A 27,826-nucleotide genomic window follows, 5' to 3' on the forward strand; every position below is an offset into this window, starting at 1 on the left:
GGCTGGGGATAGAGACAAGATGGGGTACATTAGTTTCCCAAGGCTATCATAATGGAATACCATACACTGGGTGACTTAAAGCAACAGAATCCCATTCTCTCTCAGTTCCAGAGGCAGAAGTCCAAATTCGAGGGGGCGCAGGGCCGTGTTCCCTCCGCAGGCTCCAGGGAAGAGCCCTTCCTGGCGTCTTTCTCGCCGCTGGTGGTGGCCAGCAATCAATTTGGTTCCTTGGTTCATAGATGCACCATTCCAGTCTCTGCCTCTGTTGTCACTTGGCCTTCTTCCCGCATGTCTGTGTCCCTGTACCCGATTTCCCTCTTCTTATGAGGACACTGGGTCATGTTGGATTTAGGGCCCACTTCAATCCAGTATAACTTCATCTTGACATGCTTACATCTGCAAAGACCCGATTTCCAAATAAGGTCTCATGTAAAGTGCCAGGTGGACATGGATTTTGGGGAGACCTTATTGAACCCCATCCAGGGGGTTATTTTATTTTATTTATTTTAAAAATATATATTTTATTGATTTTTTACAGAGAGAAGGGAGAGCGATAGAGAGTTAGAAACATTGATGAGAGAGAAACATCGATCAGCTGCCTCCTGCACACTCCCTACTGGGGATGTGCCCGCAACCAAGGTACATGCCCTTGACCAGAATCGAACCTGGGACCTTTGAGTCCACAGGCCGATGCTCTATCCACTGAGCCAAACCAATTAGGGCCCAGGGGGTTATTTTAAAGAGAAAGGTCATTGCCCTGGCTGGTGTGGCTCAGTTGGTTGACCACTGTCCTGTGCTCCAAAAGGTCACTGGTTCGATGACCGGTCAGGGCACATGCCCATGTTAGGGTTCAGTCCCCAGTTGGGGTACAACGGGAAGCAGCTGATTGATGTTTCTCTCTCACACTGATGTTTCTCTCTCTCTCTAAAATCAATAAAAACATATAAAAAAACAAATAAAAAAACAACAAAGAGGAAGGTTATGGAAAGCCTCTTGGAGGAAGTAACATTTGAGCATAGACTTGACTGAGGTGAGGGGGATCTGGGCAAAGAGCATCCTAAGCAGAGGGAACAAGTGCCAAGGGCCTGAGGTTCTCTGCGCCTGATTTGTTCTAACATCATACAGAGGCCTAAGTAGCTGGCAGGGAGTGAGCAAGGAGGGAAAGGGACGTGCGGACAGGGAGGGGCTAGGGCAGAGCATGCAGACCTTGTGGGCAAGGGGAGGACTTGGGATTTTACCCTAGGGGAGGTGGGAGCCCTGGAGGGCTGTGAACCGAGGAGCAACAAGAGCAAGCCAGGCCCTGAGTTCTGTATCTCACACAATCCACACAGTCACCCAGCGATGGATGCCTCCGCTGGCCCTGTTTTCCAGGTCACAGCATTGCTGAGTGGTGATTCCTGATTCGCACGCACACCCTTCTGCCCTCCTGGTGTGAGAACATACATGAAAGGCTAACTGCTGGTATTGTCTTTATAAAGTAACCACCTGGCATTTTGTGGGTTCACGATGCATCTATGATAACGCCTGTGGCCTTCCAGATGGCCAGGGCTGAGGAACAGGAGACAGGCACCGAGGGAATTTGAGGGCTTAGCAGAGGACAAGGGGTTTGGTCCAAGAGCCAAGAGCTGGACTGAGGACCAAGATGGTAGCCGTGGGGGCTGGGCCCCTTTCCTGTGTCTTGGGGACATTCTGGTCTTTGAGTCAGGGTGGCATGCAGGGCCCCCAGGCCTGGCTTTGTGTCCCCTTGTCCCCTCCCCCCAGGGCCAGTCAAATTGAGGTGACTGCCCCTGCGCCTCTGGGCTCTGACAATGGGCATTTACTTGTGGCCTTGGATTCTCAGAGTGTGTTCCCTAGAATCATGGCCAAGTGTGGGGTTAAGCAAAGATGAATGGCGGTGCTCAGTACAGGCCTTCTCAGAGCCTTTCATATGCTCACGTGCTTTGTGCTGTGAGAAGAAACAAGTCATCTTTTCTGTCAAAGAACAGTTTAGACAGCTGCCATTTTGGACTGTGTAACTTGGCAGCCGCCATGTTGGCTGCATGGCTTGCAGCTCCCCTGGGGGCCGCCATCTTGAAACGGCAAAGGCCAACCCCTCCCTTTGAATTAGGCAATCATGAAAGACTGTGCGCCTGAGCTCCAATCAAGAGCAAGGGACAGGTCATGTGTGTCAAGGATTATAAAGCCGAGCAGACCACCTGCTCGGTGAGCGCGTGCTTCCAGACCGTGTGTGCGCACCCTTCTACGTAGAAGTAAAGATGTTTGCCTTGCTGCCTGGCTCCCAAGTATGTTTTGTGTTCTACCAGAACTGCTGAATTTAGGGGCTCGCCTTATTTCTAACAGTGCGGCTTTCCAGAATTTATCTGCCCCCTTGATGGTTTTTCCTCTGAAGCATGTGTGGGGCACTAGGGGTTTCTGGAACAGATAAAGGAAACACTGCCTTAACCCAAAGGGGAAACTTGAGGGGTGGAATTTCAGGCACAGACTTCTGGCTAAGCATCAAAGCTTTCTTCCCTCCTCCTCTTCCCAGGACCTGGGCACTGAGAACAAGGCGGGTGTCCCACAGCTCTCTCTGGGGTGGCCCAGTGGGGTTGCAAGCTCTGGGCAGCCAAATTAGGAGCTCAGGACGAGGCTGGATGGGGTCAGCCCGGGCGGAGCTGGGCCTGGGCTTGTGGGGATGAAGGGGCTAAGGGGGGATGGGAGGCACAATTCCTGAATCTGTAGTATCTCTTGACCTTTGAGGGTTTTCCAGGGGGGAGGGGTGTGTCTTCTGGGAAGGCTGTGGAGTCCCCTGGGACAAAGCCCAGGGATTAGCTCAGGAGAGAAACATCTAATCCCTGGCAGGGTCCAGGCCAGGGTCACAGAGGCAGGCCACAGATTGGCCCTGCTCTTTGGAAAGTAAACACGAAAGAAATGCTGGCCTGGCTTCCCCTGTCCAGCAGCCAGGGCTTTGCCCAGCCCCTTCCGTGGAGGCTCCAGCGTGTCAGCCCCCACCCGCTTCATACTCTATCTCCTCTGTTCACCCCTCTGGCCTCTCCCAGCATCTCTGACTGTGGGGGCCTGGGGACTTGGTCACTCCAGGCCTTGTCCCTGTGTTCCCTGGGGGGTATGGTCTAGACAGGCACAGGGAAGTGGGGCAGATGTGGGCCGGCCACCCTGCCGGGTGGTTGTTATGATGACTGTTGTCATTGTTACTGTCAGTGAGACAGGGAGGCTGGGACAGAGCTGAGAACGCAGAGGAAGTGCACGTCTCTAGGACACCTTGACCTTGACCTTGAGCCTTTCACAGGGCTGGAGGGGTGGGGGTCAGCCCCCTGCTGCTCTCTGCCTCATCCGCCTCTGGCTGCTGGAGCTGCACCTGTGCCACCACGGTGTGCAGCTGCCTGGCTGCCCTGAGGATGGGTTCCTGCCTCAGCCTCCTCATCCAAGAACAGCTTAGCTATTCCCACCTCTTCTCTTGTCCTGGGACAAGCCCCCACCTCAATGCCTGGCCCGGATTCTCTGCTGGGGGTGGGTTGGGGTGAGTGGGGTGCAGCTGGGAGGTAGAGGGGTTGGTAGAGAGTGGGTGTTGGGGGATGGGGGTGTGGAGGTGTGGAGCAGCTCTGTGAGTCCACAAGGCAGGGCTGGTGGATTTGGGAGGACAGAGAGGAGAGGAGACAGTGTACCCAGTGGAGGCCCCGGCATGGACAAAAGTCTGGAGGTGTATTAGAAGGACGGCGAGAGCCCAGGTCAGCTGGAGCAGAGGGCTGAGGAGTTTACATTCAGTGAGGCAGGCAAGAGGGAGCCATGGCGGGTTCTTGCTTTTTTTTTTTTCTAATTGTGGTAAATTGCATAACATAAAATTTACCTTCTCAACCATTTTAAGTGTCCAGTTCAGTGGTACTAGGCACATTCGCAATGTTGTGCAAACCACCCCACCATCCATCTCCAGAACTTTCTCATCTTCTCAAACTGACACTCTGTCCCCATTAAACACCAAGTCCCCCTCCCCCTCCTCCAGCCCCTGGCACCCACCATCTACTTTCTGTCTCTAGGGACCTCTTGTGAATGGAATAACACAGTAATTGTCCCTTTGTGTCTGGTTTATTATACTTTGCATGTTTTCAAGGTTTATCCATGTTGTAGCATGTATCAGAACTTCATTTTTTTATTATTTTATTTTAGAGAAGGAGAGAGAGAGAGAGAAAAAAAAAACATTGATGAGAGAGAAACATTGATTGGCTGCCTCCTGCATGCGCCCTACTGGGGATTGAGCCTGCAATGCAGGCTTGTGCCCTGATCAGGAATCAAACCAGTGACCTCTTTGTGCATGGGGTGATGCTCAACCACTGAGCCACACCGGCTGCCAGAACTTCCTTCTTTCAAAGGCTGAATAATATTCCATTGTCTGGATGGACCACATTGTGTTTAATCATTCATCTGTTGATGGACACTGGGTTGCTTGCACATTTAAGCTATTGTGAATCACGCTGCTATAAACAGTGTACAAATATCTGTTCAAGTCTCCACTTCCAATTCCTCTGAGTGTACACCTCGGAGTAGAATTGCTGGGTCATATGGTAACTCTTGGCTTAATTTTTTGAAGAACCGCCAAACTGTTTTCCGCAGTGACCACTCCATTTTCTATTCCCACCAGCACTGCACGAGGGTTCCAGTTTCTCCATATTCTCACCAACACTCATTATTTTCTGTGTTTTTTTTTAATAGTCATCCTAGTAGTTGTGAAGTAGTATCTCATTGTGGTTTTGACTTGTATTTCCCTAATGACTAATGATGAGACTCACCTTTTCATGTGTTTATTGGCCATTTGTATGCTGTCTTTGGAGAAATGTCTATTCAGTTTTGAATTGTGTTCTTTTTGTTGTTGTTGTTGAGTTGTAGGAGTTCATGGAATGTACTGGATATCAAGCCCTATCAGATATGTGATTTGCAAATATTTTTTCCCATGTCTTTTTTTTTTTTTAAAGTTTAAATTCTTTACTGTTGAAAGTATTATATATGTCTCCTTTTTTCTTCCATTGTCCCCTCTCTGGCCGCTCCCACCCCCCAGCACATGCCCTCACTGTCTGTGTCCATTGGTTATGCTTATGGACATGCATACAAGTCCTTTGGTTGATCTCTTACCCCTCTGCCCCTTCCACCCTGCCTTGCCTTCCCTCTGAGGTTTGACGGTCTGTCCGATGTTTCTCTGTCTCTGGATCTATTTTTGTTCATCAGTTTACGTTGTTCATTCTATTGCACAAATAAGTGAGATCATGTGATACTTATCCTTCTCTGACTGGCTTATTTCGCTTGGCATAATGCTCTCCAGGTCCGTCCATGCTTTTGCAAATGGTAAGAGTTCTTTCTTTTTTACAGCAGCATAGTATTCCATTGTGTAGATGTACCACAGTTTTTTAATCCACTCATCTGCTGATGGGCACTCAGGCTGTTTCCAAATCTTAGTTATTTGTGCTGCTATGAATTGTGCTGCTATGAATATAGGGGTGCATATATTGTGCTGCTATGAATATAGGGGTGCATATATTCTTTCTGACTGGTGTTTCTGAGTTCTTGGGATATATTCCTGGAAATGGGATTACTGGGTCAAATGGGAGTTCCATTTTTAATTTTTTGAGAAAACTCCATACTGTTTTCCGCAGTGGCTGCACTAGTCTGCATTCCCACCAGCAGTGCACAAGGGTTCTTTTTTCTCCACATCCTCACCAGCACTTGTCAGTTTGTTGATTTGTTGATGACAGCTCTTCTGACAGGTGTGAGATAGTACCTAATTGTCGTTTTGATTTGCATCTCTCAGATGATTAGTGACTTTGAGCATGTTTTCATATGTCTCTTGGCCTTCTGTATGTCCACTTTCGAGAAGTGTCTATTTAGGTCCTTTGCCCATTTTTTGATTGGATTGTTTGTCTTTCTTTTGTTAAGTTGTACGAGTTCCCTATAAATTTTAGAGATTAAAGCCTTGTCAGATATAACATTGTATGCTGTCAAATATGTTCTCCCATGCAGTGGGCTTTCTTGTTATTTTGTTGATGGTTTCTTCTGCAGTGCAAAGCTTTTTATTTTGATGTAGTCCCATTTGTTTATTTTCTCCTTAGTTTCCATTGTCCTAGGATATGTGTTGGTAAACATATTGCTACGAGATATATAGTATTGGAAGTGTTAGCCATAGCGATCAGACAAGAAGAAGAAATAAAAGGTATTCAAGTTGGAAAAAAAAGAAGTAAAACTGTTATTATTCACAGATGACATGATATTGTACATAAAAAAACCCTAAAGACTCCATCACAAAACTACTAGTTTAATAAATGAATTCGGCAACGTAGCAGGATACAAAATTAACACCCAGAAATCTATGGCATTTTTATACACCAATAATGAACTCACAGAAAGAGAAACAAAAAAAAAAAACCCCCTCATTTACCATTGCAACAAAAAATTTAAAATATCTAGGAATAAACTTAACTTAGGAGGTAAAAGACCTGTACTCAGAAAACTATAGGACATTGAAAAAAGAGATAGAGGAAGATATAAATAAGTGGAAGAATATACTGTGTTTATGAATTCATGGATTGGTAGAATCAACATCATTAAAATGTCTATACTACCCAAAGCAACCTACAGATTCAATGCAATTCCCATTAAAATACCAACGACATATTTCACAGACTTGGAACAAACACTCCAAAAATTTATATGGAATAAAAATAGACCCCCAATAGCCACAGCAATCCTGAGAAAGAAGAACAAAGTTGGAGGGATCACAACACCAGATATCAAGCTATATTACAAAGCCACTGTTCTCAAAATGGCCTGGTACTGGCACAAGAACAGACATATAGACCAATGGAACAGAACAGAGAACTCAGAAATCGACCCAAGCCATATGCTCAATTAATATTTGACAAAGGAGGCAAGAGCATACAATGGAGTCAAGACAGTCTCTTCAATAAATGGTGTTGGGAAAATTGGACAGATACATGCAAAAAAGATGAAACTAGACCACGAACTTACACCATACACAAAAATAAACTCAAAATGAATGAAGGACTTAAATGTAAGACAGGAAACCATAAAAATCTTAGAAGAATCCATAGGCAGCAAAATATCAGAAAAAAAATCATTTTTACATTTCCATTAAATCAGTGATACCGACCGAGATATTTGGGTTAAGAAGCAAGCAAAGGAAAGAAAAAAAGTATGTACAAGAAACAAATAGATCGTTTTTCTATACACTATGGTATTTTTTAGTACTTTGGTCAGAGAAATCCAAAGTTCACTATCCTGGAGGGATTCTGGAATCCCAGGCTGTTTCTGAGACTGTAGGCTGAATGGCCTTAGCTTGTCATCCTGGATGAGGTTTGCCCAAACAATAGAACTAAAGCTGCATCAGCAAACATGCTAAGAACCCTTTTCTTCTCGCTGGGGCCTGTGGGTGAGATACTGATATAGGGAGAGGAAAGAACAGTCGGACGTTTCCTCCTCATCAGGAAAACTGTGTAGTTCCTACGGTATAGGCATCAGGAAGCAAAGCAGGAGCTGAGGGCTCCAACCTCTCCAACTGAGCATCTTGCACTTGGACATCACTTGTGGGACTCTCGGTGATGACAGAGTCCCGTGCCAAACTGGAAGGGCCTACAGGCTGAGGTGGGAGGGAGCCAAGGGAATCTGAAACTACAGGGGGAAAATAGTAAGGACCGGTTGATGTTGTGGGTGGGGTGGGCACATTCTTGGCTGGAAGAATCTGATTTGGTTGCTTTATTGATAGCTGTAGTTGCTGCCTCTGCTTCCTTGATTTGACTCAAGTCTTTATTGTTGACTCCAGTGGGTAGAGTTCCAAGGCAAGTTCCTTCTGGAGATTTTTTTTTTTTTTGGAAACCTGTTGCCATTAAATTGAACCTCCAACTGTTCATGCTGCAGACACATGAATGAGGCATGTTTTCAGTACTTCTTCCTTGTTATGGGACCAGCTGGATTCTGTGGTATCAAGTTCATGCTGGAATCAGCCATGTGGTTAAAAAGGTCTGGCTGGGGATTTTCAGGGGCCATGCTGTTCATCAGAGGTACCTGACATCGTACAACTTTGTCTTGTAGCATATTAATGCTGTAATCACTTGTGTGGACAAAACAGTAGGGTGAGAAATTCCAGGGGCTCCTCTGTTCATCTGGGCACCAGAGGGCTGCATTGGTAGGTCAGTCCCGAATCCCCCTGGAGTGCCCATTTTCAAGCTGCTGGATGTGTCTCTCTGAAAATGCAGTTCCTTTAGTGTCTTCTCCTATGCCTTTAAAAAATTTATTTATTTTTAGAGAGAGGAAGGAAGGGAGAATGAGAGCGAAACATGGATCAGATCAGTTGCTTCCCACAAGAGCCCTGACTGGGATCAAACACGCAGCCTGGGTATGTGCCCTGATGGAATAGAACCCGCTGCCTTTTGGTGTACTGGATGAAGCTCCAACCACATCGGCCAGGACTTTTTGCTTTCTTAATAAATATCTTTTGATGCACAAAAGTTCTTAATTTAGGTGAAGTTCAATTTCTCTATTTTGTCTTTTATTGCATGTGCTTTTGATATCATATACATGGAATCACTGCCAAATTCAATGTCATGAAGATTTTCTGCAATGTTTTCTTCTAAGAGCTTTATAATTTTAGCTCTTAAGTTTAGGTCTTTAATACCATGGTAGGTTCTTGAGCAAAGGAAAGATCAAGGAAGACTTTCCAAGCGGTATCTTGAGACCCCAGAGCCCAAGTCATGTGGGAAACAGATGGGGGTTCAGCCAACCACAGGGACATTATGAGCCAGATCTGGATTTCAGGTCTTGTTAATAGAAATAGCTTTTGGAGATCCAAGGAGGTGATATCAGCACAAATTGGCCTCTTGAGAGAGACCTGAGTGGGTGGGTGGAGATGTTGGCAGCCCATGAAGCCACTGACAGGCTGGCCCAGGTAGAGAGTTGAGGAGTTGGGGAAGGAGACAGAGCAGGAGTCATCAGACACAGAGGAGGCAAGCTGGGGGTGTGGCATATGGACCTGAGAGAGAGGAGAGAGGGCTCACCAGTGTCCACTGCTCATGGGACTTAGCGACAAGGAACGAAAAGGGAATGAATGGGGTGAGGGGGTCCTAGCCACCTGCCTGGTACTCAGCCAGTCAATGGAGTAAGGTCAGCAAAAACAGACTTTGACACTGGACTAGAGGATGGGAGAGGATAGGCAGCCCTTTCTTTCCTGTTCAGCTATGATTTTTACTGTACAGTGTGCCTTTTCCTCTGGCTTTTATCCTCTTATTAAAAAAACTAGAGGCCTGATGCATGAAAATCGTGCAAGGGTAGGCCTTCACAGCCCTGGCTGCCTCCCAGCCCAGCTACCTCTCGGCCCCATCCCCTGCCCACACCCGCCTTGGCCTGGCACTGCCCGCATCCACCACCACAACCCCCCACCCCACCCCCATTCCCCAGTTCCATGGAGCCCCCCGATTGATCGCCCCACAGAGGGTGGTCTGGGTCTCCTTCTTTGGGGGGATCATGGAGCCCCCCGATTGATCACCCCACCTGCCGATGGCCTGGGCCTCTCACTGCGGGGTGATCATGGAGCGATGGTGGGGCCCCCTGACCAATCGCATTGCACCCGCCTTGACTGGCCTGGCACCAGTGGTTGTCCGGAAGGTTGTTTTGCTATTCGGCCGTTTGGTCGATTTGCATATTACACTTTTATTATTATAGATTAAGGTATAACTTATATACAGTAAAGTTTATCCATTTTAGTGCACAAAATTTGACAAATATAGCCATAGAACCACCATCTCAATCAACATAACAGAATAGTCCTCCTTCCCCAGGCTCTGGCAACCACTGATCTGCTCTGTTACTATAAGCTGTCTTTTCCAGAACAGGTGCAAATGGAATTATACACTCTGTATCCTTTTGAATACGGCTTCTTTCACTCAGCAGAATGCACTGGAGATTCAACCATGATGTTGTTGGTGCATCAGTACCTCACTCTTTTTTTTAAAAAAAAATATATTTTATTGATTTTTTACAGAGAGGAAGGGAGAAGAATAGAGTTAGAAACATTGATGAGAGAGAAATATCCATCAGCTGCCTCCTGTACACCTCCCACTGGGGATGTGCCCACAACCAAGGTACATGCCCTTGACTGGAATCGAACCTGGGACCTTTCAGTCCACAGGCCGACGCTCTATCCACTGAGCCAAACCGGTTAGGGCACCTCATTCTTTTTTTATTGTTGAGGAATATTCGGTAGTAAGAATGTGGCACCTTTTACCCATTCATCTATTGAGGTACATTGGAGTTCTTTCCAATTTTTGGAAATCATGACTAGAGCTGCTATAAGCATGTGCAAGCTTTTGTATGAAGGTACGTTTTCATTTCTCTTGATAAATATTTAGGAGTTTTGACTCTCTCTTCCTCTTTTTAAAACAGTTTTGGTCACAGTTCACATACCATGCAATTCATCCATTTTAAGTATACAATTTACAAGCATCACCATGATCTAATTTTAGAACATTCTCATTTGCCTGAAAAGAAACCCTGTACCCATTAGTAATCATGCCCTATTCCCTGACCCCCTAAACCTTTGCTTTCTATATCTATAGTTCTGCCTACTCTGGGTATTTCACATAAATGGAGCCACATCATATGTGGTCTTTTGTGAGTAGCATCATGTTTTCGATACTCATTCATGTGTTGTAGTGTAAATCAGTATTCTATTTCTTTTTGTGGTTGCATAATATTCCATTGTATGGATGGACCACATTTTGTTTACCTGATGGACACTGGGCTGTTTATCTTTGGCTAGTGTGAATTGTGTTGCTATGAACATTCCTGTACAGGTATATAATTTTAAAATATTTACTGTTGAGACTAGTACAGATGTTCCCACCCTGTCCCAGGCCTTCACCACACTATTGTTTGTGTCAATAGGTAATGCACATATGCATATGTTCTTTAGTTAATCTCTTCTCACCTCCCACCCCCACTTCCTCTGAGATTGTCAGTCTGTTCCATGTTTCCATGCATCTGGTTCTATTTTATTCAACAGTTTATTTTGTCCATTCATTTTGATTTTTAGATTAAATCGTTGATAGATATGTATTTACTAGAGGCCCGGTGCACAAATTCGTGCATGGGTGGGGTCCCTTGGCCTGGCCAGCAATTAGGCTGATCTGGGAGGTTGGCCTGAGGTGGGTAGTGGGGGCTGTGGGAGGTTGGCTGCCCTGATTTGGGCCATTGGGGCTAGGGAGAGGGACCATGGGAGGTTGGCTGGCCGGGGGGGAGGGACTGTGGGAGGTTGGCTGGCCGGGGGGGAGGAACTGTGGGAGGTTGGCTGGCCGGCCCCCATTGGGGTCATTGGGGCCAGTTGGCCAGGGACAGGGACTGCGGGAGGGTGACCAGCTGGGGGGAGGAATGACGGGAAGTTGGCGGGCTGCCGGAGGATGGCTGTGGGAGCGCACTGACCACCAGGGGGCAGCTCCTACACTGAGCATCTGGCCCCTGGTGGTCAGTGTGTGTCATAGCGACTGGTCAACAAGTCGTTCTGGTCATTCAGTTGCTTAGGCTTTTCTATATATTGATTGCCATTTTATTATTTACTAGAGGCCCGGTGCACAAAATTCATGCATGGCGGGGGGTTGTCCCTCAGCCCAGCCTGTACCCTCTCCAATATGGGACCCCTCAAGGGATGTCTGACTGCCTGTTTAGGCCCGACCGGGATCGGGCCTAAACGGGCAGTCGGACATCCCTCTCACAATCCAGGACTGCTGGCTCCCAACTGCTTGCCTGCCTGCCTTCCTGATTGCCCCTAACCGCTTCTGCCTGCCAGCCTGATCACCCCCTAACCACTCTGCTGCCAGCCTGTTTGTCCCCAACTTCCCTCCTCTGCCGGCCTGGTCACCCCCAACTGCCCTCTCCTGCAGGGTTGATCACCTCCAACTGCCCTCCTTGCAGGCCTGGTCCTTCTCAACTGCCCTCTCCTGCTGGCCATCTTGTGGTGGCCATCTTGTGTCCACATGGGGGCAGGATCTTTGACCACATGGGGGCAGCTATATTGTGTGTTGCAGTGGTGATCAATCTGCATATTACTCTTTTATTAGATAGGATAGAGGCCTGGTACAGGGCTGGGGGCCAGCTGGTTTGCCCTGAAGCGTGTCCCGGATCAGGTGGGGGTTCCCTTGGGGCGTGGGGAGGCCTGAGTGAGGGGCCTGTGGTGGTTTGCAGGCCAGCCACGCCCCCTGGCAACCCAAGTGGAGGCCCTGGTATCTGGAATTTATTTTCCTTCTACAATTGAAACTTTGTAGCCTGGAGCGGAGCCAAGCCTGGGGCTCCCTCGAGGCCGGCAGCCATTTCTGTTGGGGTTATAATTGAAACTTTTTTGCCTTAAGCGGGTGGGCCCGGCCAGGGTGTGCGGAAAGCTTTGCTTCCCCTGTTGCCGCCGGCAACCCTGGCCTGCTCTCTCAAGCTCCATTCTGCTGCCATTCTGTTTGAATTTGTTTACCTTCTATAATTGAAACTTTGTAGCTTGAGTGGAGGCTTAGGCCTGGCAAGGGCAGGTGGAAAGCTTGGCTTCCTCTGTTAACTAGGAAACCTTGCTCTCTGTGGCTGTAGCCATCTTGGTTGGGTTAATTTGCATGCTTGCTCTGATTGGATGGTGGGCGTGGCTTGTGGGCATGGCTTGTGGGTGTGTTGGAGGTATGGTCAATTTGCATATTTGTCTATTATTAGGTAGGATACTTTTGATCTTCTTTTTTATTATTATTAAAGAACTAGAGGCCCGGTGCATGAAATTTGTACATGGGGGGAGGGTCCCTAGGCCTGGCCTGCACCCTCTCACAATCTGGGACCCCTTGGGAGATGTCCAACTGCCTGTTTAGGCCCAATCCCACAGGGGACAGGCAGTCAGACATCCCCCTTGCAATACAGGACCGCTGGTTCCTAACCGCTGGCCTGCCTGCCTGATCACACCTAATCACTCTGCCTGCCTGCCTCATCGCCCCTAACCACTCTGCCTACCTGCCTGATCATCCCTAACCACTTGCCTGCCTGCCTGATTGCCTCTAACCCCTCTGCCTGCCTGATTGCCCCTAACTGCTTGCCTGCCTGCCTGATTGCCCCTAACCACCTCTGCCTGCCTGCCTGATCACCCCTAACTGCTCACCTGCCTGCCTGATCACCCCTAACTGCTTGCCTGCCTGCCTGATTGCCCCTAACTGCCTCTGCCTTGGCCCCCGCCACTGTGGCTTTGTCCGGAAGGACATCTGGAATGATGTCCGGAAGGTTGTTTGGCTGTTCAGTCTAATTAGCATATCATGCTTTTATTATTATAGATACCCTTCAACATTTAATATAATACTGGTTTGGTGGTGATCAACTCCTTTAGCTTTTTCTTGTCTGTGAAGCTCTTTATTTGACCTTCAATCTAAATCAGCGGTCACCAACCTTTCGGACCTCATGGACCACCAGTGGTCCATGGACCACCAGTTGGCCACTGCTGATCTAAATGATAGCTTTGTTGGGTAGAGTAATCTTGGTTGTAGGTCCCTGCTATCCATCACTTTGAATATTTCTTGCCACTCCCTTCTGGCCTGCAAAGTTTCTGTTGAGAAATCAGCTTAGAGTAGTATGGGTGCTCCCTTGTAGGTAACTAACTTCTTTTCTCTTGCTGCTTTTAAGATTCTCCCATTGTCTTTAACTTTTGGCATTTTAACCCTTTGCACTCGCTTGCTTTTTTCTCGATTCCTTTATTCTAATGCTAACCGTGTCGAGTCACACTCGACATCCGAGTGCAAAAGGTTAATTATGATGTGTCTTGGTGTAGGCCTCTTATTTGGGATTCTCTGTGCTTTCTGGACTTATAAGTCTACTAGAGGCCCAGTGCATGAATTTGTGCATGGGTGGGGCCCCTCTGGGTGGCCTGCAGGGATCAGGCTGAAACCCATAGTCCAACACTACCTGCAGCTCCTACCTGCCCCTCCCACTCATCTCGGCTCCACTGCGCCTGCCATGGGCTCATGCCCAATCAGTCCCAATCGGGAGAGGCTCACGCTGCTGCAGCAGCGCTCGCCAGCTGTGAGCCCTGCGTCTGGTGCCCTCCCAGGGGGAGTGACCTGTGGGATCAGGCTGAAACTGGCTCTCTGACATCCCCAGAGGGGTCCCAGATTGTGAGAGGGCACAGGCCAGGCCGAGGGACCCCACCGGTGCACGATTGAGTTGGGCTGGGAAGCGACCACAGGAGGGCTCCAGGGCATGTCTGGCCCTGTCTTGCTCAGTCCTGATCAGCCGGACCCCAGCAGCAAGCTAACCTACCGGTCGGAGCATCTGCCTCCTGATGGTCACTGCACATCATAGCAACTGGTCGACTGTCTGCCCCCTGGTGGTCAGTGCACATCATAGCGAGCAGTTGAGCGGCCTTATCATATCATTAGCATATTATGCTTTGATTGGTTGAACAGTCGACTGATTATCGGATGACTGGACACTTAGCATATTAGGCTTTTATTATATAAGATTTCACCAGGTAGGGGAAGTTTTCTGTCATGATTTCTTTGAACTAGGGGCCCAGTGCACAAATTCGTGCACCTAGAAAGGAACTGTGGGCCGTGAGGCTGCGGTGGGCACAGGGTTGGATCTCGGCTCATCCTCCATGCCCCTCCCGCCGTGGCCCCCCCGTCCCATGTCTGCCGGCAGCCCCGCTCCTGCCGCTCCCACGTGCTGATGGTGCCGGCCCCGCTCGCACTCACTGACTGCGCCAGCAGTAGGTGCGAGCAGCGGCTGCTGCCCCAATTGCCCCTCAGGAGCAGGGGGAGGTGGAGAAGCCCTCAGGGGTGATTGGGCTGGCAGCCGCTGCTCGCACCTGCTAATGGCGCCGAGTGATCGGGACTGGCACCAGACACTGGCAGGGGTGTGAGCAGTGGCTCTGGCGCTGGCGGTGGGTACGAGTGGGGCTGGCGCTGGCAGCAGGTGTGAGCGCCAGGCGGGACTGCGGCACATGGGAGCAAAGAATTTTCAGTAACCACCAGAGGCTTGCCACGATGACAGCGACTGGCACCCCACCTTGGTCTGGTACCCCTGCTCACCTGCTCCACCATCCCGCCATGGCCAATGCCCACCATGTTCTGTACACGCCCCCGGGTGGTCAGCGCATGTCATAGCGACCAATTGTTCGGTTGTTTGGTTGTTCTGCTGTTTGGTCTATTTGCACATTAGCCTTTTATTATATAGGATAGGTTTTCAATATCTTGCTCTCTCTCTTCTCCCTCTAGCATCCCCCTGCCAGCCTGATGGCCCCCAACTGCCCTCCCCTGTCAGTTGATTGCCCACAACTGTCTTTCCCTGCCGCAACCCGCCTCTTCCACTGGGACCAGCCTTCTCCGTGCAGTGCGGAGCTGTGGGACCCCCAGGCCTCACTACGCAGAGCGCCGCTGGGCCTGCCTCCGCTGTGGGTGCAGCCAATTTGTGGTGGCCATCTTTGTGGTGGCCATCTTGTGGCAGCCATCTTTGTGGTGGCCATTTTGTGGTGGCCATCTTTGTGGTGGCCATTTTGTGGCAGCCATCTTGTGGTGGCCATCTTGTGGTGGCCATTTTGTGGCAGCCATCTTGTGATGACGTCCCGTGTGAGGACCACCTAGGCCAGTGATGGGCAACCTTTTGAGCTTGGTGTGTCAAACTTCGCCAAAAAACTGAGCATAACTCGGGTAGTGTGTCACTTTGAGGAAAAAACATTATTTCGCAAATGTTTCATCCTCAGGAGCAGCAGATGTTTCATCCTCGGCGGCTGCATGTCATCAGAAATGGCTACGCGTGTCAGTGCTGACACGCGTGTCATAGGTTCGCCATCACTGACCTAGGCTTTTATTAGTGTAGATGTTTCTTTCTTTAAAAAAAATATATTTTATTGATTTTTTACAGAGAGGAAGGGAGAGGGATAGAGAGTTAGAAACATCGATGAGAGAGAACCATTGATCAGCTGCCTCCTGCACACCCCCTACTAGGGATGTGCCCACACATCCTGGTGCCACAGCAGCCTGACTGCCCCAGGAAGCAGAATGCAAGTTCCCACAGAATGCAAACCAAGGGCTGGTTCCTGCCTGGGGGGTTGGGCCTGGGCCCTTGAGGAGGTGATGGCTTGGGACCTGGAGCCGAGGTGCAAAGATGGGCCTGTGTGAGGGGTGTGCCTGTGTCAGTCCACATGGGGGCCCCTATGTGTTTATGACATGCCCGTGTGTTCGCTGTTGCGTGCCTTTGTGAGTGTGCAGAGGAAGTGCTAGGGCAAAGGAGCTCAGCGCTGAGGAAGCCTGGGAAGTTGGGCTGCCTGGGTTAGAATCTGGCTCCTTCCTGTTAAGGACGGTGGGCCTTGTCCTTTTGCCCAACTTCCCCCTGCCTCTTCTTTGGTTGTGGATTCATTCATTCCGCAAACATTTACTGAGCACCTACTGTGTACCAGGCACTGTTCTAGACACCGAGGCTCACAGCAATGAACCAACCAGACACAAATCCCTGCTCTAGTGAGCTAGGCTGACATTAAGGATGAGGAAATAATGTATACAGTATGTCAGATGGTGGTAAGTTTAATGTGTGTGCATGTGGGGAGGGGGTCACCATTTTAGACGGAGAAGCCTCCCTCAAAAGTTGACGTTTGGATAAAGACTGGAAGAAGGGCCGAAACCGGTTTGGCTCAGTGGATAGAGCGTCGGCCTGCGGACTGAAAGGTCCCAGGTTCGATTCCGGTCAAGGGCATGTACCTTGGTTGCGGGCACATCCCCAGTGGGGGGTGTGCAAGAGGCAGCTGATTGATGTTTCTCTATCATCGATGTTTCTAACTCTATCACTCTCTCTTCCTCTCTGTGAAAAATCAATAAAATATATTAAAAAAAAAAAAAAAAAAGACTGGAAGAAGGTGAGGAGTGAGCTGGGCAGTGCTCCAGGGGTAAGAGCCTCTCTGGCAGAGGAAGAGCACGTGCAAAGGTCCAGTGAGGAGGCCAGAGGCCCGTGTGACTGCAACAGAGTGAGCAAGGGGGAGAGCGGGAGGACATGAGGGCAGGGAGGGTCGGGGTCAGGTGTGCAGGGCCTTGTGGGCCTGGGAGTGGCGGGGGGGGGGGGGGGGGCGTTGGGGTTTACCCTGGGAGGGTATTGGAGCAACTTCCTCTGGCTGCTGTGCGGATGATGATAATGGTATTTGCCCCAAGGAGTCGTTATGAGAATTAGATGGATGACTGTGTAAAATCACAATGTAGTGACTGGCGCATATTAAACATGGCGCTGAATATTAGGTTATGATTAAGTGTGGTGGCCGTGTGTATCTTGGGGTCTGTCTGAGCCACAGCTGAGCTGGGTGGCTTGTTGAGTTTGTTGTTGTGAAAAAAAAAAAAAAAATCTCTCTAAAGCTATTTTAAAAAACTCCCTGCTGGGTGTTTGAAAGCTCTGCTGAGGTTACTGCTTTCTCGCTGGGACAGGCCCTTTTGCGTAACAGATGTTATCCAGATGTCAGCCGGGGTCACTCGGGCCTCAGAATTTTGGCGCCTGCCTCTCTCCCACAACCACAGGAAGCCCAGGGTCCTCCCCGAGAAGCCTGCGTTCCCAGGGCCTGTGTTCTCATGTTGTTTCTTGGCCTGGGTTCCTGCCCACTGAACCCTCGCTCTCACCCACCTTCCTGGGCCAACCCTTCATTGCCCCCCCCCCCCCCGACCACCACATGTGATCTTGGCACACTACCCAATCGCCCACAGGTTGCCCACAAGATGTGGGCGCTCTCCTAACACCCTGCCATTCTGGTGGTTTTAACATGGGTTGAGCTTCTGTAAGACGTTGCTTGACAAACATTCCAGCGCCCAAAAGCAAAGTTTGCACACTTCTTGCACAACCCGACAAAGTTTATGACCTGCTTAGAGTTAACTGGGCTGTCACGCGAGGAGGACTGCCACTCAGGATGCTCAAGGCCAATGGCTGTGAACAGCTGTCAATGCTTTTGATGTGGAGACAGGTAGGAGGAGCAGAGTTGGCTGTGGGGTGTCAAGGCCGGAGGAGATGGGAGCTGGCACAGAACTGAGAGCGAGGCTGGCAGTGAGCAGGACAGCAACCCATTCCGGGGAAACATCAAGAGACTAGTTCCAGCTGCAGAGAGCCAGACTCCCGGAAAATTAGGCAAGGGCTGCTTCAGACAGAAATCTGTTGTCCATTCCCTTGGCAGTGCGTGTTTTCAGGCAGTTAGCTAACTGCTTTCTCAGGGTGTGGATAGTCGGGGCTTAGAGATCGAAGCTGTAGCAACAGAACCTTGTGCCCTGGGCAGGGCAGGACACGGGGGACAGTCCAGAATTCCCTAGTTCCAAGACAAGAGTGCAGGGTGTGTTAGAAAGATGCATTCTACTCAAGCCTACAATGAAGACCAAGGTCATGCTTAGCCTTGACCACAGGTCAGAGCGGCTGTCATAGAGACTGAATTGTGCTCAGGACTGTTCTCTGGAAGGCGCACTTGGTTTTCTGCACAATTGTAATTGTCCCATTTGGTGTAAACTTGACTAGAAACTTGACCCTTGGCATGAACCTTTGAAAGCACATTGTCTGGCGTTTCTTAACCTTTCACAAACTCATTGGGAATTCTAACCCAATCTGAAGACCACCTCTGACCTACTGCCTCCCCCTTCCACCTCAAATATACTTACCCAAAATGTTTTTTGTGGTGGTCCAACCTAGGTTAAAAGCCCCTGACTTTAGTTCATTTCTCTCATTGTACATGAGAGAAAACAGAGTCATCAGAGCATAGCACCTTGCTCAGGGTCACACACACACAATCAGTGACAGAGCTGGGTGTCAGCCCAATGTGGCAATGAACTGTAGAGTCAGAACTGGATGCAGCTTCTTACAGAAAGATGTAATATCCCTGTGCCTCAGTTCCCTCATCTACAAAAGCAAGACAATAATAATAGTTAATTCCTTAGCCTGAACTTCTAACTTAAGCGGCAGTCTGAGCCAGACAAAGAATTCCTGCCACCTAGTGGCTCTGTGGGGAATAAAGCCGAATTCAAGGTACTGAAACATGGTGTCCACACCAATGTCTTTGTGTTCTTGTCAGGGAATTTGTGGCTGCTCTTTTATGAGCGTGGGTTTCTTCTTCCAAAGAGAGTATATTTGAAAATTCTACCAGTTAGCCTTGGCCGTGTAACGAACTACCCTGAAATGTTAGTGGCTTAAAACAATGGTCCTATATTAACACTTGATTCTGTTGGTTGGCCATTTGGGCTGAGTTCAGCTTGGTGGTTCTTCCATTGGTCTTGTTTGGGGTCACTCATGGGATGGCCGTTAGCTGGTGGGTTGGCTGGGCTGGATGATCTTGGACAGCTTTAACACCTGTTGGTCAGTTGCAGGCTGTTGGTTGGGGTGCCTTGTCTCCCCCACGTGGCTTCTCCTGCAGGGTAGCTCAAACTCATTCCCTCGGTGGTTGCCAGGAAAAGCAGAGAGGGCAAGCCTCACTGTGCAAGCCCTTCTCAAGCTTCCCCTTGTGTCGTTTTGTTAGTGTTCCATTGGCCAAAACAAGGCACATGGTCAAATCCAGATTGAGGAGGAAGAGAAATAGAATTTTTTTTTTTAATGAATCTTTATTGTTCAGATTACAATTGTTTCTCCTTTTTCCCCACATATCTCCCCACCACCCAGTTCCTACTCCCCCTCTGCCCTTACCTCCCCGCCCCCCGCTGTCCTTATCCATAGGTGTATGATTTTTGTCCAGTCTCTTCCCATACTCCCCACACAGACACCCCTTTCCCCCTGAGAATTATCAATCCACTCCCATTCTATGCCTGATTCTATTAAGTTCACCAGTTTATTCTGTTCCTCAGATTTTTAATTCACTTGACTTTTAGATTCACTTGTTGATAGATATGTATTTGTTGTTCATAATTTTTATCTTTCTTCTTCTTTTTCCTCTTTTTAAAGAATACCTTTCAGCATTTCATATAATGCTGGTTTGGTGGTGATGAACTCCTTTAGCTTTTTCTTATCTGTGAAGCTCTTTATCTGCCCTTCAATTCTGAATGATAACTTTGCTGGATAGAGTAGTCTTGGTTGTAGGTTCCTGCTATTCATCACTTTGAATATTTCTTGCCACTTCCGTCTGGCCTGCATGGTTTCTGTTGAGAAATTAGCTGATAATCGTATGGGAGCTCCCTTGTAGGTAACTAACTGTTTTTCTCTTGCTGCTTGTAAGATTCTCTCTTTGTCTTTTGCTCTTGGCATTTTAATTATGATGTGTCTTGGTGTGGTCCTCTTTGGATTCCTTTTGTTTGGGGTTCTGTGTGCTTCCTGGACTTGTAAGTCTATTTCTTTCATCAGGTGGGGGAAGTTTTCGTTCATTATTTCTTCAAATAGGTTTTCAGCATCTTGCTCTCTCTCTTCTTCTGGTACCCCCATAATTCTGATGTTGGTTCGCTTGAAGTTGTCCCAGAGGCTTCTTACACTATCTTCAACTTTCTGAATTCTCTTCTCTTCATGCTTCTCTGGAAGAGTGTCCTTGGCCTCTTTGTATTCCAAATCTTTGAGTTGATTCTTGCAATCCTCTAGTCTGCTTTTGGGTCTCTGTATAATATTTTTTATCTCAGTCAGTGTATGTTTAATTTCTAGTTGGTCCTCATTGAATTTATCAGCCTTTTCCATGAAATTCTTGAAAAACCTTATAACCGTGGTTTTGAACTCTATGTCCAGTCGCTTGTTCTCCTCCATTTCTTTGGTTTGTGATCTGTTTCCTTGCCTTCTCATATTCTCTGCTTCCCTAAGTTGGTAGGGTAGTTTTGTGTACTAGGTGTCCTATTGGTTCAACGGGTCAGCCTCCCAGTTACTTGAGGTGAACACTCTTGGTGTACCCTTGTGTACTGTGTGTTCCCCAGCAGGAGCTACAACAAGGGCTAGTTTTCTCCTCCTTTGCTTGGGCGGTTTTGGAGCAGTCTGACTGGAGCTGCAGTTGGTTAAGCTGCTCCAGAACAGGCCATTTATATGCAAAAGCCGCTGTGTGGAGCCTGGGCGGGTTTGTAGAATGTGCGGGGCGGGGCCTCAGGGCGGGGCCTCAGGGCGGGGTCTCAGGGCGTCACTAGGCTGGGGCGTGGCCAACGGCAATGGCTGCCGTCAGCCGTCTCTGCCTTTCCTGTTTCCAAGTCCCTGCGCCCTGCGCTCCAGCGCAGTAAACAATGATTGCTGGGCGCACCACTGCAAAAGTCACTCTCACTTTCCGACCTGATGGCCGAGAGTCCAGCTTCTCCCCGTAGGTGCCTGGGTCCCCCGAGTGTCCCCAGAAACTGGATTTCAGAGTGATTGGGAGCTTGTCTCCCTGCGGGTTGAAGAAAAGCCGCGCACCCAGCCGCCCGCCGCCGGCCCGATTTGCGTGCCTCCGTACCTCAGCTTTTCAGCGATTGTGCTTCTTTCTCTTCTTAGTTGTAAATCTTCCACTCAGCCAGCTTTCCCGTGGTTCTGGGTGGTAGACATTTTCGTCTTTTAGTTGTATTTTTGAAATTGTTGTGTGAGGCAGCAGATTAGTTGTTTAACTATGCCGCCATCTTGGTTCCTCCCAATCCTTGAGAAATAGAATTTTTATCTGCCAAATATTGTGGGTATTTTTTCCCCTCTCAATCTTCCACACATGTTTGCTGATGAGTGGTTGGGTATGCCCAGTTTAAACCTTAAAGCAGTGGTTCTCAACCTTTCTAATGCCGCAACCCTTTAATACAGTTCCTCATGTTGTGGTGACCCCCAACCATGAAATTATTTTCTTTTTAAAAAAAATATATTTTATTGATTTTTTACAGAGAGGAAGAGAGAGGGATAGAGAGTTAGAAACATCCATAAGAGAGAAACATCGATCAACTGCCTCTTGCACACCCCCTACTAGGGATGTGCCTGCAACCAAGGTACATGCCCTTGACCAGAATCGAACCTGGGACCCTTGAGTCTGCAGGCTGACGCTCTATTCACTGAGCCAAACCGATTTCGGCCCATGAAATTATTTTCGTTGCTACTTCATAACTGTAATTTTGCTACTGTTAGGAATCGTAATGTAAATATCTGTGTTTTCCGATGGTCTTAGGCTCTACAACAGCAGTTCTCAACCTGTGGGTCGCAACCAGGTTGAGAACCTCTAGCAGGGTCGCCTAAGACCATCGGAAAACACAGATATTTACATTACGATTCATAACAGTAGCAAAATTACAGTTATGAAGTAGCAACAAAAATAATTTTATGGTTGGGGGTCACCACAACATGAGGAACTGTATTAAAGGGTCGTGGCATTAGAAAGGTTGAGAACCACTGCCTTAAAGGGTTTTGACCCGAGGGGTGCTTTCACTTCTCAAAATAAGAGAACTTATAATGAGAGACTGTAACCTCCAGGTTAGCTCACCAACGACTTCCTCTCTATGGGGCATTTGCATTTCTTTGTCGTGGAGTTCACTTTCTCATCCATCTGCACTGCTCCCATTACTCCTTCCCCATTGTCTACCTCCCACTTTTCACTGCCTTCTGGGCTAAACAGATCATTGTGGGCTAGCCTGAGGACTCTATAGCCCTTCCCTGCATTATTCTCGGTGGAACCTGCTGTTCAAGAATGTTCAACCAGCCCTAACCGGTTTGGCTCAGTGGATAGAGCGTCGGCCTACGGACTAAAGGGTCCCAGGTTTGATTCTGGTCAAGGGCATGCACCTTGGTTGCAGGCACATCCCCAGCAGGGGGTGTGCAGGAGGCAGCTGATAGATGTTTCTGGCTCTCTGTCACTCTCCCTTCCTCTCTGTAGAAAATCAATAAAATATATTAAAAAAAAAAAAAAAAAAGAATGTTCGACCAGGAGAAGTGTAGCAAGATGAGCAAGGAATCAGCCCCGCACACCTCCAGAATGCTGTTTTCCTGGCCCCATGGAGTGGCCTGAACCTCTAATGCCTACACATTCTCGCTGACCCCAGGGCCAAGGTGCTGGCCATCAGGGTGCCAGGGAGAGGCTTTCTTCTGGACAAACACACTCGCAGGATCCTGGGCCATCCACATGGTACCCAGGAGATCAACACACACAAGAGCTTCTTGCAAAGGGGTGGCTACATGTTTTACAAGGTGTTTTACAGATATCAAAACAGCCCAAAAGTGATTTACAAATTTTTTCGCTTTATAAATAAAGATCCTCTGTAATGGAAAAAAGAAAAGAAAAAAAGAATGGATGCACAGCCACCTGCTTGTCCCCGCGATAGCGATTTAGGGAACGCCTCTCTGTTCTTTGACTTAAGAAAAGCCCGCTGGCAAGGTGGGCTCACATCTGTCTTGTTGCCTTAGAAGAGTGCCTGGCGTGTGGCTGACACTCCGTAAATATTTGCCCAGTGAATGAATGTCCATGGGCAGGACCCAAGCCCTCTCTAAGCATTTACACCTCCGAGGGTGCTCACTCACGTACCACCCTAGTGCTTACTTCCTATTGTCCACCGTCCTCCAGTCTTTCTGTAGCTCTGAGTGTAATCCCTTAGTGACTGTTGGTCAGCTGTCCTCTGCTCACCATTGGAAATCTGCACTTGACCCTAGACTTAAAAAAATATATATATTTTATTGATTTTTTTACAGAGAGAAGGGAGAGGGATAGAGAGTTAGAAACATCGATGAGAGGGAAACATTGATCAGCTGCCTCCTGCACACCCCCTACCGGGGATGTACCCGCAACCAAGGTACATGCTCTTGGCTGGAATCGAACCCGGGACCCTTCAGTCTGCAGGCCGACGCTCTATCCACTGAGCCAAACTGGTCAGGGCTTGACCCTAGACTTGACCTTTGCACCAATGGCTCCAAACAGAGCTATGTTGTGGGAGACGTCAGCTGGTTTCACTGTGGGGTGTGAGTGTGCAAGCGCTCCGCTCTAAGATGGCCCCCGTGTGTGTGTTTTGGCCCGGGGCACAGGTTCTCTCTGCACTACCTTTATTTTTTGTTAATCCTCACCCCAGGATTTTCCCATTGGTTTTCAGTGTGGGAGGGAGGGGGAGAGACAGAAAGAGAAACATGGATGTTGGAGAGACACATCCATTGGTTGCCTCCAGAGTGCCCCGACTGGGAGGGTGAGGTTGGTTTCTCCACGTTGGAATCAACTTGATGTGGAGTGCAGGGGCTGGGGAAGAGTGGAGAAACTGAGGCAAGGTGGGTGACTCTCTGACTCCTGCACAGAACCCAACAGAGCTGCATTTCTTTTCCGACCGTGCTCCCCCATCCTCGGTTGTGATTGACTCCAGCCCAGCTCCCAGCCACTACCTTTATGGCCACAACGATTGGCTCAGGAGTGAGCATGTAACCCACTCAGAGTCAATGGAAGGTTTTTTCCCCCTCTGGGGCAACTGAAGAGGATTCCCGCCGCCCTCCAATGTGGCCCTAGATTCTGTGGTTTGGGGTTGGGAGAAATGGCAGTGGTCATTTTGTGGACCACAGGATTGGGATTGGGGCTCGACCTGCTGTATGGAGCCAGAACATACAGCCCAGGCAGCCTGTGAGGGCAGAGGGAAGGCACCCAAGGCTTGGTGATATCATGTGAGAACCTGGATCAAACCATGTGACGTGAGCCCATATTTATTGTGACTGTGTAGCCCTTATCTCCTGCCTATTGAATTATCCCAACAACTGTCTGAGGTATTATTATTATCCTCATTGCACAGATGAGGGAACGGAGAGGTAAAGCAATCTGCCGATGTCCACACAGCTGGGCTAGGCTGAGCCAGGAAAGCTGGCCTCCTGCTTCTGCCATTTATACCCAAAGGAGCCCTGACTGATTCCAGGTGATGCCAGAGGCTGCCCGACAGGAGAGGAAATTAGAATCACTCCTCTCTTGTCTAGAGCAAGCATGTCAAACTCAAAGGCTAACACGGGCCAAATAAACAAGGTTTAAGTTTATGTGGGCCGCAAACAACCAAAAGCTTCAATTTTCATAGAAACGTAGGTTTATTTCCATAGAGACATGCTGAATACAAAGGGCTGAGATAAATGAGCAATCGTTAACATTAAATAATAGAACATTTTAATAAAAATTAATATTTTTTCTTGAACATTAACTTACCAGACACTGAATAATTGCACAAATTAATAAGCGTAATGCAAATAAACCTATTTTTCTTGTTCTATGAAAGCGAAATATTTCCTGTTGTGCACACCAAACAAGTCAGTCCAAGACTAATGATGTGGCAATCGGCTGCTAAAATATTCGCTGCTAGTATTAGTGGACAGAAATGGTGTGCCTGTGTGTAAGGCGTGTAAGGGAAATGAATGCAACACGATTACAGTAATCAGTCATTAGCGAATGTTGTAGTTTGTTATTAATAATTATGTATAACAGGATATTGTAAAAATTAAATTATGAAATTTTTATTAAAACGTTCCTTACATACCGTTATATTGACTGGGCCACAAAAATATTCATTGTGGGCCGCATGCAGCCCATGGGGAGTTTGACGTGCTTGGTCTAGAACCTGTAGTGGCTCCCTGAGGCCCTGCACATTGCAGCCTCTGCTGTAATCTCCCACTGATGTTCTCCCCTCCCTCAGCTCCAAGCCGATGGGACTCCTCTCTATTTCTCCAACTCCCCAAACGTATTCCTGTATCAGGAACTTTGCTCCTACTGTTCCCTCTGCCTACAGTGCCTCTTTTCTCTATGCCTTTTGGTTCATTTTGCCATGTCCTTAGGGACGTGGTCCCTCACCACTCTCCTCCTGACCCAGGTCCAGGCCAGCAGAGCCCAGACACCAAGAACATCCCCTGCAGACAGCCAGCCTGGGTTCAAATCCAGTTCCATCACTTCATTGCTGTGTGACCTTGGGCCATTACCTCGATCCCTCTGTGTCTCAGTTTCCGTATCTGAGAATGAGGTAATAATAGTACCTGCCTCACAGGTTTGGGTGAAAAATAAAGGAGGTTATGTGTAAAGTGATTAGAACAGTGCTGGGCACTTAGTAGTCATGTGGGCAGTTAATAACCCTATCTAATAAAGAGGAAATATGCTAATTGACCATCACACCCCCACAAAGATGGCAGTGCCCACAATCAATAAGGAGGGAATATGATAATTGACTGCTATACCCTCAAAGATGGTGGCGCCCACAGCCATAAGATGGAGGCACCCAGTCCCCTCGGCCCACCAGGGTGGCAGGCGCGTGGCGCAGCACGGCCAGGCCCGCCCCCAGGCGGGTCCGTCCGCTCCACCCACCTGCCTCCGGAGTCCCCCAGTCCCCTCAGCCCCCCAGCTGCCCAGGGCTGGCCTGAGGGACGACCAAACGACTGAACAGCAGGCTGTGTGGGGCGACCAGGCTGGCAGGGGGGGGCAGTTAGGGGTGACCAGGCCAGTGGCGGGGGGGCAATTGGAGTGACCAGGCCAGCAGGGAGGGGGCAGTTGGGGCTGACCTGGCTGGCAGCAGGGGCAGTTAGGGGCAACCAGGCAGGCAGGCAGGTGAGCGATTAGGAGCCAGAAATCCAGGATTGTGAGAGGGATGTCCGACTGCCGGTCTAGACTGGCAGTCAGATATCCCCTGAGGGGTTCCGGATTGGAGAGGGTGCGGGCTAGGCTGAGGGGACCCCCTGCATGAATTTCATGCACCAGACCTCTAGTAGTAGTAGTAATGATAATAATAATAATAATAATAATAATAATAATAATAGTTGTTGTTGTTATTCTGTACTTTTCTGTGACTACTTGGAGATTTTATGTGTTTATTAAAACAGTGAATCATTGCAAACCATGAATTACAATAATTTTCATTGGCAAGTTCTTACATGGACTCTAGTGCTGAATTTGAATAATATCATTAAAGTGGAGACTTATCTTTTTATTTATTTTAGTTTTCCAGTTTTATTGAGAACCATAATTGACAAATAAAATTATAAGATATTTAAAGTGCATGAAACTTATTCTTTTAAAATTATTTCTTGTTTTAACACTAAAAAATGAGTCAAGAAAATAAGATGTTTCATCAGTGGTACGACTTAGTGGCTTCCCAAATTGTACTGTTTGCAAGTATTTCAGTTTCATTAAAATTCATATAGTTACTGGACAATTATTTACATAAAATGTTATATCAGCCATTAATACAATTTTTAACATCTGTATTTTAATGCCACTATTATTATTTGTTTCACTTCATGATTACTGCTGGAGATAAATTTGTTTTATAGGAAGGAGAAATTTAAATACTTTAATGCACCGGGATTACAGCTGGGATCCCAATGTCTGTTGCATGAACCAATGAAGGAGGGTGCAATTCCACACCTCTCCCACCAGAGGCCGCTGTTCCCAAGCCGAGGCCCGCAGGCGAATCTACTTCAAATCTCAAGGGCCAGGAGCCCCCTCACAGGATGTGCGCGGGGCCTCAGGCTCCTCCCCTCCTCCAGGCTCCCAGTCAGTCCCCGCAGTCTGTTCACTCCCTGGGCCATGTGAGGGATCTTTCCTACCAGCCGTTCTAACCACTTCCCTTCACCTCCTCCCAGGGTCCCCCAACATATCCACCCTGATTCTTAACTCTGGGCCTTTGCACGGGCTGTTCCTTCTGCCTGAAATACCTCCACCCGCATTACTGATGTCCACACAGAAAACCCATACTTTAGTCAAATATTTGGCGCCACTTCCCCCTGAGGACATGTTTACTTAATTGTTCTGTACCTTAGTTTCCTCTGTTGGGCTGGCTGGACAGAAAGGGTATTTCCAGAGCAAGGCATTAGAAAATGTGAAAGGCAATGTGGAGCCACAGAGGGTGTCCTCACATGTAAGAAGACAAAGGGTCATTTTCCTTTTGTCCTCCCATCTTTCTAGAAGGGCCTTAGGGGGTTCCTATAAGAGGCTGAA

General features: G+C 48.3%; 1 pseudogene; it reads right to left on the reverse strand.

The window, feature by feature from the left end:
- Window positions 1-233: 233 nt before the first annotated feature.
- LOC103295123 (ATP-dependent RNA helicase DDX54-like) overlaps window positions 234-27,826 on the reverse strand; it is a 92,975-nt pseudogene continuing 65,382 nt past the window's right edge.

Source organism: Eptesicus fuscus, chromosome 6 (genome assembly GCF_027574615.1).
Source record: "Eptesicus fuscus isolate TK198812 chromosome 6, DD_ASM_mEF_20220401, whole genome shotgun sequence".
In the NCBI taxonomy this organism is placed as follows: domain Eukaryota; kingdom Metazoa; phylum Chordata; class Mammalia; order Chiroptera; family Vespertilionidae; genus Eptesicus; species Eptesicus fuscus.